We start from the raw sequence: 19,848 nt of genomic DNA on the forward strand, positions 1-19,848 counted from the left end.
TGTACTTGCATTGACTGAGTAATAATCTTAGAGTAGATGTGAACAATACGCATTGGATACTAACAAGCCATATCCTGGAAGAAAAATGTAACCAATACAGACAAATTAGAGAGGACAAGCTGGTAGTGATGAAAGTGCTGGTCCTGGCTGTCCTGCTCAGTAAATGATTTTGAAAGAGTATTAGCGGCATTAGTAGTAGTTACATTTAACTATCTGGCTCAGGGTCTATGAGATGTTCTTTTAAAGGGAGTGTGGGGGGAAATAAGTAGTAGGAATTAAATACCAGTTAGGAGAATGTCATCATTGAAATTTGTTGGTGAACATAACCCGGAAGGTCAACTGTGTTCTGTGCTGCATTAAAGAAGGAGTGCCCAGCAGGGAGAGGGAGGTGATGGTCCCCCTCTACTCAGCTCTTGTGAGGCCCCATCTGCAGTACTGCATCCACACCTGGGGCCCCCAGCACAGGAAGGATGTGGAAGCTCTTAGAGCAGGTTCAGAGGAGGGCCACTAAGATGATCAGAGGGCTGAAGCACCTCTCCTATAAGGAGAGGTTGAGGGACCTGGGATTGTTTAGCTTGAAGAAGAGAAAGATCTAGGGAGACCTTGTTGTGGCCTTCTAGTATATGAAGGGGGCATTTAAACAGGAGGGGGAATGGCTGCTTACAAGGTTGGATGGTACTGGGGGCAATGTTCTTAAACTGAGATGGGGAGGTTTAGGTTAGATATTAGGAGGAAGTTTTTCAAAGAGAGGGTGGTGATGCCCTGGAACAGGTTGCCCAAGGAGACTGTGGATGCCCCATCCCTGGATGCATTCAAGGCCAGGCTGGATGTGGCTCTGGACAGCCTGGTCTGGTGGCTGTCAACCCTGCATGTAGCAGAGGTGTTGAAACCAGATGATCACTGTGATTCTTTCCAACCCAGGCCATTCTATGAGTGTTTTAATCTCTGAGCAAAACCTTCTCCCCACCCTGCTAGTACTGCTATAAATAAAACTGTCTTAAAATATACAGTGATAGTATTTCTTGGTAAGCGATTCATTCTGTAGCCAAACTGACAGTCATCAATGGAGCACTTAGGAGTTTATGTTTGGAATTAAGTCCAGTTAAGTGCTTCTGGAATGTTCTGGTAATTTCCTTTTATCGATGTAAGTGATGCAGCATGAATCCATCATAGTTACTCTGGAGCTGCATCAAATTAGATGATATGATTGAGGCTGAATTTTTCCTAAGGATTTCTTAAGAAATGAATGATGATAACAAAGAGGCAGACTTGTTGCTGAATTTGTTTTTCATCCTGCATGTAAAAGACCTATTGTTTTCTGTTTAGCATTCTCCCTTAGAGTTCCTACAGCCTGTTCAAAAAGAATATCAGGTACTATTCTAATGCAGTAGTGTTATAATAATTATGTTCTTGTTTACATCCATGCAATACATGGAAAAATCAGGCTTGCACTGTTAGGTATCGGTCTAGTAAGGCTGTGCATAATTAAGATTAGGTGTACAGGCTTTCATCTTTGATTTGTCTACATCAGTAGACATGGAGGAGCATGTTTACTATATTATTAAGAGGAATAATTCAGATTTATACTGGTTTAGTGGGAACAAAAATATCTGGTATGCACTTTCAAGAATTGTACTAAGATAAACAAAGCTAAGGAGTTTACCCAAGAGGTAACAGTCAAACATTGGAGAACAGCATGTGAACTTAGAGGCTACTTCATTGATAATACTTGTGCAGTACAGACCATGACAGAACTCAGTACACGTACCCAAATTCATTTGCCATAGCTTATATGGGTTGCAGCCAAAATTACATTGGAGTACTTTCATAAAATCACAGAGAGGATCCACAGAGAACCACTGTGTATGACTTCTGGCTTCACACAGGACCACCCAAAATTCAAACTCCGAGAACATGGTCCAGACACTTCTTGAACCCTGACCTGGGCAGCCCGCTCTATGCCCACCACCCTCTGGAGCAGACCCTGTCCCCAGCCCCCAGCTGCCCCTCCCCTCACACAGCTGCGTGCTGTTCCCTCATTCCCCATTGCTTTCACAGATTGCAGAGCTCAGCGCTGCCCTCTGCTCCATGTGAGGAGCTGCAGCAGCCGTGAGGTGTCCCCTCAGCTCCTCTGCTCTGCGCTGAACTAACCCGGGGACACATGCTCCTCATACATCCTGCCCTCTAAGACCCTTCAGGACTTTTTGTAGCCTTTCTTAGGGTGCTTTCTGATCGTTTTATGTCTTTCTTGCGTTGTGGCACCCAAACCTGCACACAGTGTTCAAGGTGAAAATGCATCATTATCAAAAGCTTTGCTGCAATACAAAAAGATTGCATCTTTTGCTTTGGTCTTGTTTTTGTTTTTCTTCAGAGCCGTTTGGTGTGCACCTTGCTTTGTGCACACCTGGAGGAGCCACAGATTTGGATGCCTTGTTCCAGAGTTGTCAGATTGTGCATGAAATATTAGTGCTGCGTTGCATGCATCTCATGTAAATTTGTGGGGTTTTAGCAGGTATTGGGTGACCTTCATATTAGTGGGAAGTAGAACTGCTGTCCTTGACTGCAGTTGAATAAATTCTTGACCTAAAAATACTTATTTTGTCCTCAACTTGATGAAATTAAAGAGGTGAATCTTCAAAAGCCTGTGACTGAACCCTTGGAAATAGTTAAAACAAGCAGTATTCAGCAGATGGCAGCATTGTACTCTGTAACTTCATTTTTCCAGCAGTGATTCTGTAGCTCCTTACTGTTAAGACTGGTAGTAGGTGGCCAACTAAGAAGTAATCCAAAACCACTTCTAAAATGTTTCGAAATACAGGTCTTAATAGATGATGATAATTAGGTATTGTTCGCATGGCTTTCATATGGAAAATACCAGTGTGCTGTGTTAAAAAAAAAAAAAAAAAAAATATATATATATATGTATATATAAAGCTACACTAAAAAGCAATACAAGCACACCTAAGTTTGTTTGTTTTTTGTTTTGTTGTTGTTTTGTTTGTTTTTTGTTTTGTTGTTGTTTTGTTTGTTTTTTTTTAAATTCTTTAAGTAATTGCTTTGAGATCAAATGAGGCTGTTTGATATAAATGTTCTTACTTGTGAAAATATTAGCAAATCTCTTAAAGTTGCCAGACTTCAAACTGGAACCATGTGTGTAGAGCTGTAAGCAACTTCCTGCATATTATGTCTTTAAGTCTACAACCCCATTTCTTCTCTAGAAAACATACACTGAATATACTTTCTAGAATGTTGGGTTTGTTTGTTTGTTTTTTACTATAACTTACAGACAATTTGCATGTGGATCATCAGAATCCATAAATAAGCAGATGTTACCTTTAAAAGCTTCTGATGGGCAGTGGCTAAAGATTCAGGTGTAATAAAGCAGTTTGATTTTTGTCTAAGAAATCAGCTAAAAATATTGTTTGTACAATCAAGCATGTGCTTCGTATATAATATACCTGGTCAATTTCTAGCACTAATGGCAAATGGAAAGGTTCCCCAACACCAGCCTTTGTTGATTCATGGGTATTTCAGTACGTGGGTGAAAGAAATAAAGGCTGTTGCTGCTTGCTAGAATGTTAACTTCAGTGTCCTCTTCAGAGAAAAACTTGTAGATTGACATCTATCTATGATGAACCATTGTATACCTAATCCTATACTCTTTAAATAACTCACTTTTCATGTATTCTCTTGGGGAGAATAAAAAGCTATTTTTAGGTTTGGCACAAGTTACACTTTGAACGGACTGTTTAAAACCAGCTAGTTCTGGTGTAAATGGCAACTCAAAGCAGAAGGCAATAAGAACTGGAAATCGGGTCTTACAAATGCTACTATTCAGGTAGAGTTAAAAACATACTTATCTTGCAGATTATGCTCATGAAATTGTTGGGCAGAAGCAAATGAATGGAATTACAGTGGTCTTTTCTGGAACCTTTATGAACCTACTTTAGAGTTTGGCATGAAAGTGACTGAAGTGAGGAAACCTTCCTGCTTTTCTTCCCTGTGGGTCAAAAGAATAGTATAAGCAAAGCAAAGTTCAGGCTGAATGATTTGGGTTACCCTCTAGTATAATCCTGCCTTTTGTCACACAAGTGAACTACAATCGAAATTAGGAGGCTAATAACCTTGGGTTGTTTTTTAAATCAAAGAACCATGCTGCAGGTGCTGGACTTGTAGAGATGAACGAGTGGTTCTTCAGCAATATGCTGTCAGAATGTCATATTGTGGAACAAATTAAGCATACGTAAATTTCTCTTGTGTGTGAGAATTTTTGAGAACGGCAGCTGCCTGAAAAACAGGCTGCTCTTATGCTAGTCAAGTCCTCCACACATGATCTGGTGGTCAGAGCTTGGAAATAAAAGCAGCAGTGAACAAGAACTGTGTTTTGTCCTACGAGTCTGTGCTGAAGGGCTTTTTGGCCTATCTGGAGATAACTTGCAACTTGAGTGGAATAAAGAGAATTGGAATTAATTTCGCATCTTCATCAATGGTTAAATGGAGCTTGCATTCGCCTTCTTAAAATGCAAAGCAAAAAAGCTTTGTTGATGTTGCAAGAGGAAGTGCTTTGGAAAGATTACCGACCTTTATTTTTAACTTTCAAGATGCATTCGGAGACTTGGATTCACTGCTATGTGCGCACATACTGTGAAAGGGTATTAGTAATTATCTTCTATCTCAGTCAGGTTGTAAAGGTTTGGCACAGAGATTCTGGGTGCTTTGAGCAGAGTCATTCTTTAACTGTCGAGAGCAGAATATTTCCGTATTCTCATGCAAAGGAGGAATGTGTGTTTAGTAAAAAGGCGTCAATATTGTTTCTTTTGTATAGTAACGGCCCTGTTCGCAAAGGAGAGCGTTTAAAACTCTTAGCTAAATCGGCCTTTACAGAGGTCTTGCGGAATGCCAAGAAATGTCAAGAGTTCTTTTTGTCTTGGAAGTAAATCGAGCAATCAGGCTCCTATGTCTGTTTGGGAATTAGGCTTGTGAGAGAAGACACTTGTTCTAAAACAGCATTCGCACATCATTCAGAGTAGCTCCTATTGATGTTACTGCACGAATGTGTGTGTTTTTTAATCACACACGCACTTAACAACAAACAGAAGTCAGGTCTCACTTCGAGACTTGTCCTAAATATAGGAACTCTCTTCATTTGCTTTGTCTGAATGAGCAGTTCTGGTGGAGGCAGTTCCTTTGTGTAGCTCCTTCTGCTGCCGGAATTTTTTATGGAAGAATCTTTTACAGAGACTGTCGCTGTGGGTTTTGAACAACATTTCTTATTAAGAAGAGTTGCACCACAGTAATAATTAGCTTAATGGGTTATTAGTTTCTTGTGCCACTTTGGTGACAGTTAAGAGTGTATTCTGATTTCGACGTGATGTCTAAAAGACAAAAGTGGTCTTCCACATCTGGGATATGCACTTACATGTGTCCTTTCAGGATCGAATGACATACTTGCTTCTGGTTTACTAAAATGGCCGTGTGTTCATATTTTAATGGAATACTGCATTTTATGGCTCTGTTATTCCAAAAGATCTTACAAACTACTCAAATCTGGTTTATCTTTGAGATGCCCTGCAGCACTGACAGTGGAAGTGAGTGACATGCGTGGATATCCAGCAGTTCCCAAATCCTTGCTGCAAATGAGAGCTGATGTTGTAATTAAGGACTAATCCAGACGACTTTACGTGATGCTTACCATGCTACAAAGGGAATTCTGGGCATATGACCTATAATGCAGAGTACTGGTAGGTCAGCTGTAGGTCTCTGTATAACAGAAGATACCATCAGTTTGCTCTTCGATGTTTTGGTATTTTAATGGCAGGTAAGCCTCCAATTTTGAAGGCAGTGGGTTTGATTTTTGTTTGATAAACATCTTTGTAAGTCACTGTTGGCAGTGTTTCTTGAAACAAGATAAGTGTTCCTTATTTACTTGTTCTAGAAAACAGTATAAAAGATATTTTTCTGTTGCGGCTTTGTAATTAACCTATTGTGTAAATTTAAATAGGAGCCTATTCAGATTGCTATGTAAACCATTCAGAAAGACTCCCTGGGCTCCGTTGTTTGCTTTTATAGGGCAGATAATTTAAGAATTGTTTCCTTTTTAAAGGATTAACAGCTTTAAGAAAGTGCTTTCTAAAGAGTTGCTTTTGTTCTCAAAGTGGAACAGAGTCAGCTGGCAGACGGTTTTCAAAGCATCTCAGTCCTGGTGTACTTTGGAACTCGCAGTCAGAAGTTTGCCTAAAGAAACGATTTCCTGACCTGTGTCACCAACATTTCTTCTCGAGGAAAAAGGCCTTTGAAAGCCTGCTAGGGAAACTGTGCAACATTCGGAAAAAGGAGGCATCTTCATAGCTGTTAAAAGTAATGTACTGGGCTGAGAACGTTACATGTGTTTAACGTGCTGAAACTGGACAAGTATGGTCACAGAACTTAGTCTTTCACGTTTCCAGAAAGTAAATCAGTGTTCTGGGATTTTGTTGGTTGGTGTGTTGTTTGTGTTTTCAGTGAAAGTGTTTTAAGTATGTGAGGAAGAAAACCTCAAAAAAATAAATAAATAAATAAATAAATTGTGTACATCTCAGTAATTGGATTAGTGCAGCTGATAGAAGCAGATGAGATTTTTTGGGAGGGTACCTGAGGCCGTGTACCTTTTTTTGAGGGGGAAGCATTAGGCTTTAATGTTTAATACAAGAGGAGAACAGGACTACTTAGATCAGTTCTTTCAGTTGTTGGGCCATTGTGTACCTCTGGAGCAGTGGTGACATAGTGGATGGGACACTTCAGGTGGTTATAAGGAGGAAGGTGTTTCTGGTCAGGAAAGAGCTCTCAAACATGAGAATATGCAGAGTTTGTCTTAGGAAATGGGAGAGAGGCTGTTTTGTGGAAGAGCGGAGGACATTGGGTCCAACCTTTATTGAGTGTGATGTGTCCAGCACAGCTGTGACTTTCATGTAGAGGATTACTGTTTGATCTGATAATGTGAAATTGCAATGTGATAATGCATGAACCTGTTCTTATATTTTTAAAAACTGAGGAAATGTAAAGGGTTTTTAAAACATCAGTATTCAACTGTTCAGTTTAGTGGAATTAGGGAAATGACTTAGTCTACTTGACAAGAAAACATTAATGATCTTCACTTGAAGGGCCTCCCTGGGACCTGGTGCTGTGTCTGTATCTGATGGCCCCCATTTCGGTCTGAGTGAGAGGTAAAGTATAGGAGTGCTCTGTTCCTCAGATGGGAAGAGTAATGAGCATGGCAGGAATCATATTTTTAGGGTTAGCTTTCAGCTAAAGCAGTAGATCAGACTCAGTTCTCTGTGGTCCTTCTCATCGTGTCTGCAGATGTTTTGTATTCATTGGCTCAGTTTCCTTGCTGCTTAACGTCTCACAAATGTTTAAAGGATTCATCCATAGTATCCATTCAAAATGAAGTCATAATATCCTCTTCTTGCAGATAAGGAACAAAAGCAAATGGATCCGTGTCTTCTTGGAGCCAGAAATTTAGCATATGAAATTGTTCTGGGCAAGAACAGAACAAGCATTATAAAATATTTACTTCAATTTAGATTTTTTTTTTTCCTTAGTTCAATTTTAAATTCTTGCATTTCTGTTATGTTGAAGGCTGCAGTTGTACATTGAAGTTGCAAAGAGAATTAAAAAATAAAGCAATGTTTATCACTTGTGACATATGCTTCTTAAATTTGTACTTGGATGACTGCTCATTTCTTCCAAAATATCCCATTTACCAGCAGGATAGTATAGTTATGACAGTATGGTTATGACAGTATAGTTATTTCCTTCTAAATGAGGAAACGGCACTCTGCTATCTCAATAGCATACCATGGAAGTAGAGACTGTGTATTTAAAGTGAATTGCTCTGAAATTTATTTAGCCATTTGTTTCAAAGTAGTGTTCTTGCTATCTAGGCTGCTTGCTTTAAAGTCTAATTAAAGTCCTGTGTCTCACCTGCATTCAGGCAATCAGAAACTCTTGTTAGGGTTGTGTGGAACTGTGCCTACAAGGTTATCTATGCAGGGTATGGGAACTGGAAGGTTGTTCTTAAATAGTGAAATTGTAAATTGGCGTGGGGTATTTACAATATTATCTGGTATTTTCTGTGACTGCTTTCCTTTTTTATTCTACATCCTGGAGTAGCAACAGAGCAAATCGTTGTATAGGGAACTTTGCTGTAATTGTACTACTTTAAGCCCTGGATGCAATTCTTACCTGTATTCCTCTTCAGTGTAAATGAAGTCTTGTCCATTGAGATCTGAACTAACAACTGCTTGCTATAGCACCCATTTCACCCATCCTTTTAAGATATTCCCTCCCTAAACAAGCATAACAAACAAAATCCTTCCACAAATCTTAACTAATTACAACAACCCTTATGTCAATTTCAACATTAAATCCTCACGTTTAATTCAGAACTACAGAAGGGGAAGTGCTACTATAAGAAGACAAACAGATCTGAAGTGCCAGCAGATCTTGTGGGCTGTATGCATCCTAGAGCCAGAGGTTTCTCAGAAATAGAAGTAGGGACGCTCCTCCATTTAGTAAAGCAGGCAGATCCAGCTGGCCCTCTGAGAGGCTGCGGAATTCTTCTGTCCAGAGTTTTGCTCTTCTCTGCCTGCAGTAAGAAATCAGAGTGGTTGCAGCTGTGATGTCGTTTTCATTGGTGTGTTTGCCACGGGGCCTCCTCAGCGGATGGGGAAACATACATGGGAATGAGACTGCAGACTCTGCCTTTACCATATGGCTTTAAGCAGAAAACTAGATCTTATTTAACTGGCATCATTGTTGTACTTCTTTTCCAATACAATTAAAGTGAATTCCCAAGGTGCAGTCATTATGTTCTTTCCAAGTCACGTTTTTTCCCTTGTTCTAGTGGAGAACCTAATATAATGCATAGCTCATCTGCATGCTATGGACTTTGTCAGTGCTCGTGCTCTGCACTTTAGTGCTACAGCAAACCTGTGCCTGCTGGACTTGAAGGAAGTCTTCTGAATGTTGGTTATTGTCTGTAGATTCAGGTGCACCAACGCATAACCTAAAAATTCAGAAGAGGAAACAGGTGATAATTTCAATTGTCACTCTGCTTAACTTGTAAAAAATGTTGGATTTGTGATATATATTTGACTCTATATGGATGTGTGTGCCTTCTGTTTTACTTCAGCAGATGGATGAACCTGGCTGCAGAGCCTGTTATTATGCAAGTTTATTATTCTAGGTAATATGTTACACAGATTTGATAAATCTAATGACTTACTCATCTGTTCTATGTACAGTGGTACTTAATGCAAGACTTACTACTCTAAAACATTCAGTTGCATCATTTTTAAAACCTCTTAAGAACTTAATAATTCGTGATTTGAGGTGACAGTCCTAAAGGTTAGAAACCAGATTTGAAGATTTCCATCTGGGTGCTGATAGTCACTTACTTGACACTGTCTTCTAAACACTAGAGGAGGGGGGGAAATATGCCACCAACAAAAACCTTTGAAAGATCAGCTATTCTCTGGCAGAGAAGTTGGTAAGATGTTAAAATAGGCCAATGTAAGCCAGAGTCTGGCAGTGACTTAGACTTGTGGTAGGTAATATTTATGAGAACTCACAAATGTCTAAGTGGTCCTGCCAGCTTATTACTTATCCTTTCAATCCTTGGAAAACTGAAGTTGTTTCTTCAGTGTTCTAGCACTTATGGACTATACAAAAATGTTCATTTTTGTTTATTTTTTACAGAAAGCAATTTCTGCAGCTTCTATGAGAATGATCATGATGGGATTAGAGTTTTTTTTCCATTAATTGTTTTCTCTCTAAAATCTTCCAGTTACAATTACAAAATGTTCTGTTGGTTTTCTTTTCCCTCCTTCCCCTCGTGACTGCAAGCAAAACTTAGTTTCATATTTCTCTTTTATGGTAATACCAATACTGTACAGTCTATCTGGCTAGTCTTTTCAGTAATGAGCCTAGTGATGTCTAAAACCCAAATTCATGGAAAATTCTGCTGGAAAGCCTGAGAAAGCTCATGCTTCTGGTTTCTGCATCCACTGGATGTATTCTGTGGAAATATCAACAGAACATCTAACCAGCTGCTTTACAGAGATGAAATAGAAGCAATAGGATGTTGGCTTCACTAATAACACTGTTTTATTTCCACAAGCCATTGATTTGGATTTATTTTATAAACTCTGTAAGCTAGTTAATGATGCTGTGTTGAGGGCATGAAGCTAGGCAAGGACCTGCCACATGGCTGCTCACACTGGATTTGGACTTAGTCTCCCTGGTCTTCTTACAAAACTGGTTGTTTTGTTGTTGTCAGTTTAGCTTCTTGATGGCAGAGGAAACTGAAAAATGCTGAAGCTGTGCTTGAGGGTCAGTGAGCTCCTAGTTAGAAATCCTAAAAAGAGAGACCCAGCAGCACTGGTAATTAATACAGGGGATTTTTCAGTATCAACTGGGAGAAAGGCTGCTGCCTTGGCTGTGTTCCACTGAGGTGTCCATGAGCAGTGATCACTGTGCAGGTTGCCTCCAGAGGTACAGATGGTGGTTCTTGTAATTGCATGCCAAGTGCAGAAAATCTCTGAAATCTGAAAACTGATAGAAGCTGAGCAATCAACATCATCCAGATTTGAAGTTTCTTAGCAACAACTGGAAATCTTGGCTCTAACACTTACGTAATGATTTTCATTACCTGATCCCTGCAATACTTCTAAACATAGGTAGGGGCTTGAAAAAAACACAAATGAAGAAGAGAAATGCCCTATTTTAAGGAAGGGTTTAATATTCATTTTGAGGTTGTGAGTGACATTTCTGTTTATTTATAAAACACATAAAAAGCCTGTATTTATATGAATGAGAGAGAGCTTTCTGATTTGAAGTGTTTACAGTAATGTCAGCTTTGTGTATGGTTCCCATGCTGTATTTTTTAAGGGTGGGAAGAAGTGAAACAGTGATGCTCTTTATGGGTAACTTGGTCTAACCTTGCAGGGTGAGCTGATTTAGTTTGAAACTTTACATCCTTTATCTTCATGTTCTGAAACATTCTCTATTTGTGGAAAACTGATGTTTCTCAGGGCAGCTTCACTGGCTGTAATGTGGTTATCTCAGAGAAATACTGGACAATGCAGACTCTTTAGTTCAGTCCTGATCTTGATAGAAAACAGAGGGGTAGACAATAAACCCATTCTTAGCTTGTTCTAATGCATTTCAACATAAAGAGGCTCTTAGTTGGAGTGATAGTTGTTGCCAAGTGTCGGACAAAGTTGCCCTTATATCTCTATTTTACTTTTAAAAGTGATATGTGCAAAGTGCAGCTTTGCATTAGTTTATGCCACAAGCACTGGTATCTTTTGTATTATTTCTGTGTATTGGACGCAGACCCCTGAAGAGGAACCAAAACGAGGACCAGGTATTTTATCAATTCAGACACAGGGACAGACATAAGGAAAAAACATGTGTAAGGTAGATGAAAGAATTGAGTGGCTAGTCAAAATTAGATGCGCAGGTAAATTCCATCAGCGTCTGTTCCAATGAAGCCTAAGGGAAATGAAATTTAATAAGTATTTGTCAATTTCTTGGGCAAATAAAGTAAAAGTAAAATGTGTTACTGGATTCTCCATTTTGAGTGCACACACTTAACTCCTTTAATGTACTTATGTAAGAGAGTCATGAAGGATCTCTGTGCCCATTTTAAATTATTAACTCTGATCTGGTTAGCGGAGAACAGTATTTAATAGATTTATGAATTATGTGTTTAATTTGGTACCTTTTTCTTTTTTTTTTTTTCTTCCTCTTTGGCTGTAAAGTCGCAATGACAATCTGTGTTATTTCCCTTCTCGGCATATGCCACATGCTGCTGGAAAATATGCAACAAAATGTAGCATTAACATTTCCCTGACACTTGTAAAATTAAACAAAACCTTCAGGGAAAGGAAGCTTCATGTTAATTTATGTATTCCTAAGCTTTCGTGCTAGGGAGTGAGGGTGGACACCACCCATAGCAACGGCTTAAACCAAAATTATTTCAAATACAAATGCAAAGTAAATCTGAAGAGCAGAGTGAGCTTAAGTGGTGACTAAAACAAAGACAAAAAGCAAACACTTGATAAATATAAATTTGTCTCTTTGTATTGACTATATTCCTCAGTATTCTGTATTTCTAACATAAGGTGCTTCTGGAATGAGTATTTTTAAAGTGGTAGTTCACGGATTGTTGAGCAAAAATCCCATTTCTATTTTATTTTAATGGAAATGACTGCCAGCTCTGTGGTTATACCTCAGATTGTTGGGCTACCCCATCTGGTTTGTATGCCCTTACCTTGGGAGAGACTTTCAGGTTTGCTGGCTGTAGAATAAGACAACAGGCTACCTTGAAAAGGAGGTAGGCATGAAAAAGCTTCAAAGATGACTGGTGTCTTTTTGGAGGTGGTGGGACCATTTTGTTAGCTCTTCAGTTTTGCTACAGTGGGTCTACCTAGAAAATGATCAGTAGTTCATCTTGCACTTGGAGCCTAGTGCTTCTCTGAAATGAAAATGCTGCAGAGCTGAAGCATTGCTTTCAAGGTACTAGATAGGTGGAAAAGGCAGTCACTTTACCATAGTACACTTATGCTGATGTGACAGACTGTAGGTTATGTTTCACTAGAAATCTGTTGAGCTATAGTTGATGTGTTGGCACGAAATTCCTCATTGTGTCTTCGCTTCTGTTGTCTGACATCTAATCCCCCTCCCACCGTTTCTCCCTGTGTTTTTTGGTGATGTAGTCTTTATTGTGAGCTGCATGAAAGTAAGAACAGGTATTTTTGTCTTGCTCCTCTTGGCCAGACATTTTTGTAAGCAAAACATGGTGCTTCAGTTTGGTGAAGTCTCTAAACACACGCAATGTACTTTGTGTCACAACTGCTATTCAGATTTCATTTTTTCCCCTGGAATTAACAGAGTTTGGGCTGCATGTTTTTCTGGCTTACTGTACTTCAGGCGCTGATTTCTTAGATAATATGAGAAAGAGCTCTTGGGCACTGATCCTATTCTTTGTGTAGAAATCACACCTTGTTGTTTAGACATTAAAGGAAGGGAAACTTTTGCTTTCAAGTTGTGTAACTCAGCAGTATATTTTATGCCCTACCTTAACTTCAGATTTTCTGGGAAGACTGTCATGAATTAATAACAAGCTATAAAAGAGCCAAGAATCATAAATTACCTCAAAGGATCTGCAGAGCACTATGCTACATCAAACAAGTTTTCAGTCAACTCTTTATATAAGCAATAGTAGGTCTATCCTCTGTAGCACAGTTTTGTTCTAAATTTAGGAATATTCTGTCATTGATGTATGTGGAAATTCATGTAATTTTTGTTAATGTTGATGGATGTCAGATGGGGTCCATGGAACAGCTAAGAAAGAATAGATTCCTTCAGTTTTTATTTATTTGTTTTAATTTGGATGTTGTATTTTAGCCATTGAACGCTGTATCCACCAAGTTCAGTGACAGTGTTAAAGGTTTTCAACCATGGAGGTAGCCTTGAAGGAGATTTTCCTAAAGTTCAAAGCTCCCGAAATGTTAAAAAAAAAAGAAAAAGAAAAACTTTCCAAGAAAATGTTACAGTAATGGCAGCATTCCACTCTCTCTCTTGTGCCATTTGCAAGTTTCCCAAATGAAAGAGGAAGGGAGTTGTATGGAGACAGCCACAGTCCCACAGCAGCACAGTGTGTCTGCCCAGAGCTTTCCCGTTCACAGCCAGTGGCCTTGGCACTTGCACTATTCACACTTTGTGAACAGGGAACACCTCTGCTTTGGCATGGCTCACAGTGGGATGTGGTGCACTAACTGTGGAAGAAACTGTTTGCCAGGATTACTTGTGCCTTGTGGGCTGCCAGAGGAGCAACTTGTACAGGCAGGCCTGCTGGGGACTGATAGTGAGTTGTGTATTGATAGTTCTCCTGTGTTTTGTGCTTCAAGTGTATCAGGCACATGTGGTGAGCACTTGTCCTCCTCAGATCTGTTAATGCTGCGTAACAGACTTGATGCAGAGGTTTGGGAATATTTGGGATTTTTCATCAAGTGCTGTTTGTACGTGTGGCTTAATTTCAGAGTGTAATGTTAATTCCCAAATACAAATACACTGCTTTAAGGCTTTTGTGTATCTCACTGCGTTGGTGACTGCAAAGTTTCCCTGTTCCCTGAACAGCAGGTCTGTCAGGGCAGTAGGAGCTCACTGAGTGATTTTTCCATGGAATAAACCCACCAAATGTGAATGTGGATGTGTGAAGAGTTCTCTTTACTTGATCTGTGAAAGTCAGGCTCATTTACTCCCTGGACTGTGCAAATTTGAATCTCTAGAGATGGGAATTAGGGATGAAGTAGTACAGAAGGTCATGGAACCAGCAGTCAGAGACTGATTAAATTTGCACTCTGGGGCTGCAGGAGATGATGGGCAAATTTTTCTATACATCAACTTTGTCTGGAACAACAAGCAAAATTAAAAGGGGGGTGTTTGGCATGTTTCCCAAGTTTAATATTAAATTTTGGAAGAGGTACTTAGTGGAGTTGTTAGAGCGCTTAAGTCAATATGTAATAATTATTTTTTTACATACTGTTCTGCGACTTATAATGTGTGTGTTCAGTGTATTGAATCAAAGGGGAAGAAGGCAGGTAATAAAACGTGCAAAGACTATGGAACAACTTCAGCAAAACATGCAAATAGGTTAGAAATGAAGCACGCAGCCATGGTGAGGCACTTTGAGAATGTAGCTAATTCATTTTTGTTTGGCATGCAAAATAAGATTTGTAACTGTGCATCTGCGTAAAAGGTATCATTCTGTTAGTGTTTATAGGCTGCCTGTGGGTCTAATTATTAACCTCATTGTGAAATTGGTTTGTTTTTAATTCTGAAACATGAGATCCAGTCTAGACCAAATACCAGCATATTGCAAATAACGGCAGAGATCTTGATAAAATGAACCATCAAAGTTGCTCAGGTATTATAACTCATTTATGTCTACAGACAAAAACTGAGCTGGAGTTGTGCAAGAAGATCTGATGAAGGTTTGCATGTTGGCACTCCATGCATTAACATATTATTTATGTTAGCTGCAGCATTTCTGATTTAAGGTCATAATTGCAGAAATTATTTACAGTCTTCTCTATAGCCATTAAAAGGAACATAGGGGGTAGAACTAATAGTGGGCAGTTTCAGTGGTCTTGCTCAAGGCAAGAGTATCATCAAGGGTGTGGTTTTAATATGGCTTCCACTTCAGTAATGTAGCGGATGGTTAGAGGATCTCATAAAACATGCTCTGAATTGATCTTTTCATTTGAAAACAAACCATATATTCACGAGCATTATTATACTTCAAAAGTTTGATGAGACTTCTGTGTTGTCAGTGAAGAATGCTGGGGTGAAATTGACAGCTTCAGGTGTTAAAATGTAGCTAAAATGAAGACAAGAAAGACATGAATGCTTGTGGATGGTTGTTTTTTATTTGTAGTCTCTTTGGAGTAACTTCACTGATTCTAGGCCAACCTCATTTAAATCTCGTATTCACGCTGAAGTGATTGATATTATTTTGGGTCAATTTTTGTTTCATATAAGCCTCTTAATAAGCTCATGTGTTAATTCCATCCCCACATAACAGAATGCAGTCCAGTAGGAAGGTGAATGATAAGCATCTGAAGACTTCCCTTTGAAATTGAATTCATCTCAGCTGTACATTTCAGACATGGCTTTTTGCGAATGTGCAAGTGAGAGCAGGGTTTGACAAAAAAGTAATTGTGCAACAGGAGATCTTTTATGAGAATTTTTAGTAGTGGAAGTCAGTGCTATATCTGTTGATGTTGAAGGATATGAATATGAAAGAAACCATGCTATTTCATATATTTCTTTCCCATTCCTGGCAAAGAAATAGCCTGTACAATGGAGAAATCCTAGTGGCGATCTTTGTTGGTTTCAACTGAGAATGAACTTAAGAGGCTTACGGTAAATATTGGTTTAGTAAAGTAATTGGACAGGTTAGGCAACATGAAAGCTTTAATGCTTGTACTGTGTCCCTCTGTCCTCTCCCACCCTGCTTTTTACAATTTTAAGCCATTTCAGTGCTTTGAAACAAGATTTCAAATTGAAGCACAATGATTATTTGCTCTGAAGTTAGAGATCTGTCTTTTATATCTCTGTGAAGGCTTGCATGGGTATTTCTTTCTGATTGTCTGTTACTTCTGTCCTACTCTAGAGAGTTTCACTCAGCTGAGGAATGAATTTAGGACAATTATAAAATAATGTTATCTCTAAATATCACAAGTACTCCTTTTCTTGATGTGGTTCAGTGAGAGATCATAGAATGGTCTGGTTAGGAAGGGACATTTACGATCATCTTGTTCCTATCCCCTTGCTGGACACTTCCATTAGATCAGGCTGCTCAAAGCTCCCATCCAGATTGGCCTTGAACTCCTCCAGTGTGGTGACGTCCATGACCAATCTGGGCAATCTGTTCCAGCATATAGTGTTAATTTGGTTTTACATTCAGACATCTCCTGGATTGAAATGAGCATGCACCTATGTTTCTGTCATCCTCATATTTACTTTGTGTTCCCAAATGCATGCTCATCCCACTACTTTATTTTTTTTTTTTCATAGGGCAATGAGTTAAGCGCACACAATTAAATGCTAATGCCGAGGAGTGGCCTGCAATGCAATGTGCCTTCCACCAAACAATAAAAAGAGGTGGATGTGAAGTGTATAATGCGTACACTGTTTACACATTCCAAACTTAGTGAAAGCTGTGCAAATGTTGTTAAATATATAAAAATGAACTTAGTTCTATGTATTTACACTGAGATTCCTCTAGATTGTTAGATTAGGATTTGTGAAGGCTGTTGACTTTATTTAGTGTCCTAAAATTTTTTATAAGCATCTTATTATGAACTTATAAATTCCTTTAGTTAATTGTTTATTTATTTGTGTGCGTGTGTGCACTTGAAGTCATCCACCTTTATTCTACAGAGAGAACCTTTTAGGGAGTGTGCAGTAGGTTGCTATGCTTTGAACTGACAGAGAAAGGTAAGTTTCAGGGTTTGAGCTCTGACCATATGGTGTGCAATCGAAATCCCTGGGTATGGTTAGAATGGAAACAGACCACTAGCTTTAGATCTCTTTTACTGGAAATGTTTACAAGAGGCACATTCTAACACTGAAAATCCATGACAGATTAAAAACAAAAAAGCCTGCTTATAAGAGTCTGTCATGGAAAACCTACAGATTACTTGAATTACACTGATGAGTTTTGTTTGTTTTTTAGAAGGAAAGCAACAACAAAAACCCACAAAAAATTCCTGAAACACTTATCTTCTCAGATGCTGACCAGAATAACAATACTTCAATTCATGTATGGCAGTATCTTTCTGTAATACGAACTATTACAGACCTACTGATTGCAGACCACTAAACTTCAGGTTTTTGTTAATGAAATACTTGCAACTGCTTGTCTCATATCTGCCTATTTTGAGAGCAGTGGCATTTTATGGATTCCTTTGTGTTTTGGTTTGGCTTTCATGGTTCTGGCATAAAAAATAATGTTAATCTAAGCACATAGGAAAGATTAAAATGGAAGCAGAACCTCTTTCTACTTCTTTTGAAAGCATTTGAGACCTTTTTCTTTTGCAGTGCATCGTAATAGTCCTTTCTTGCCTTTTCAACTCTTGTAACAAGGGGAATGTACAAAAAATAAGACTAGGGAGTTGATATTGTAACATAGTGAACTTTTCTTTGTTTTTAAGGGAAAAAAAATTCAGTTAAGAAGAAACTGTAGGAAAAAATATTTCTTTCTAATTAATTTTGTGGAAGCTAGGGAAACAAAATCAAGCTATCATTTCTGTCTCAAATAAGTGTACTTTGTGTATTTAGCTGTGTCACACTGAATGGTTTGAAGGAAATGCTCCTTTGTAATTTTCCTCCAAAGTTCATCTACTGGTTTCTTTCTAATGGGTATTGAAAACAAATAAAATCGCAATGTTCAGCTATGTTTTTAAACAATGCTAAATGTAGCACTGATTAAAAACAATAGGAGAAAGTGCAGGTAAACTATTCACTGGGGAGTGACTCACTGCTGTGTAAGTGCTATGAGCTATAAGGTACATTGCGTGTGCCATTTCATACTGGTCTGCAAGGTTACCCATCACCAGCAGGCACAGGGAAATCTGGTAAGCCTGACCAGGAGGATCACAGGGCTGGCACCTTGCTTGTGACTTCTCTGTGTGGTTTCATGCTTTATTCTGAAGCAAGTGCTCTTGCTCTGTTCTGTGGCCCTGACTCATTTAATCATCCACTGAGGGAGAATAAAGATGAGTAAGCGTTCCAAGGAGTACACTGCAGTGATCATCTAGTTCCCTTGCTTCCTTCTCAATTTGTAGAACCATTTTTAGGCTTTCCTGGTGTTTTAAGATGTAGTTTTCATCCAATCCTCTAAAATTGGAATAAGATTATTTGTATAAATGATTGTGTAGAGTAAGTTAATCATCTATTCCATTTGTTTTCAAAATGTTGCCCTGTCTGATTCTTTAAAGGATTAGCAGGTAATTGTCAGTTCTGTCATTCAGCTGTTCCCCCTCTACATTAGCAATATCATACTGCAGAATGATTAGGATGACTGACATCATTTCAGAAGTGTAATGTTATATAGTTTTTCCTCCCAAAAGTCACTGGTGGGGAGACAAAATTATATGCAAGGTAATCATCTTTTAACAAGGATGCTGTGGTCCATTTTAATGAAATACAATCACCCTTTAAATTCTAAGCACAGCATATAAATAGTACTAGTTGAACTAACTCAAAGAAACTTTCCACTGGGATGTCAACTCCAGGGCTTCCCAGAAGATCTACATGGGGTAGTGGAGAAATCAGAGCTCATCAACTTGACCCTTGAGAAGGGGCTGGAACTGCTCTATTTGCAGAGGAGTCCAGTGACAGTACCAGGAGCTTTCTAACCTCTTTGCTGCTGTGTAGTAAGGAAATAGTGTGCATGTAGCTCAAGACTGTGAGCAGGATTTTCTTTAAGATACAGAAATTGGGGACTACTCAGCAGTATAATGATCCTGAACAAACTCTTGGACCAGCCAACTGGGTGTCTATACTTAAGGCTCCATAGTAGTAGTGCAGGAGAGATGGGAGAAGAATACAGGCTCAGCTCTGTTTTTTATATAAAAAAGAAGTTCCTGGAAGGGGCAGGATGCCTGTTCTCCATCTACAAGTTTAAAGTGTGAGTTAACATGTTTATGGAAATACATTCTGTTTATCCTTTTGTGTGGCTGATAATTAATTCAAGTATTGGCTCATTGTAGTGATACAATTTGATGGGTTGTTATGCATGAGATGTTGTCACTTCTTAGTAAACAGGAGTAGATATAGCTTGTTTCCATGTAGGAAAGTGGTAATGTGCTGCTGTTTCTTGTGTGAGAAAGCTGCTAGAAAGGCAAGATTCTCACTAGCATGGTCTGCTGAGATTTTTGCAAAGCAGAGAGCAGAGGCTTACTGAACTGCTTTCCTTCAGACATCTTCAGACTGCAAGTGCAGTGAGAACACTTTGTCCAGGGAATCAAAATAAACTGGAGTAGAAACCCACAAAGGATGTGCAGCATAATGTAGCCTGCTAAAGCTGCTGATCTGTTTGTGTTGCAGGGTTTTACTAGGCCAAAACTGCCATTTCTCTTTGGCACTGGGCTTACTGAATTTGTCCTTCAGCTGCATGTGAAGGCTTTGGTGCTGCCTGAGCTTTCTCATTGGCTTTGAAAGAACAGCATTACAATAAAGCCATTGTTTGTTTGTTTTCATAAGAATTTCACAAAGTTTGTTATTATATTATAT

The sequence above is a fragment of the Coturnix japonica genome, chromosome 3, assembly GCF_001577835.2.
Source record: "Coturnix japonica isolate 7356 chromosome 3, Coturnix japonica 2.1, whole genome shotgun sequence".
Classification (NCBI taxonomy): domain Eukaryota; kingdom Metazoa; phylum Chordata; class Aves; order Galliformes; family Phasianidae; genus Coturnix; species Coturnix japonica.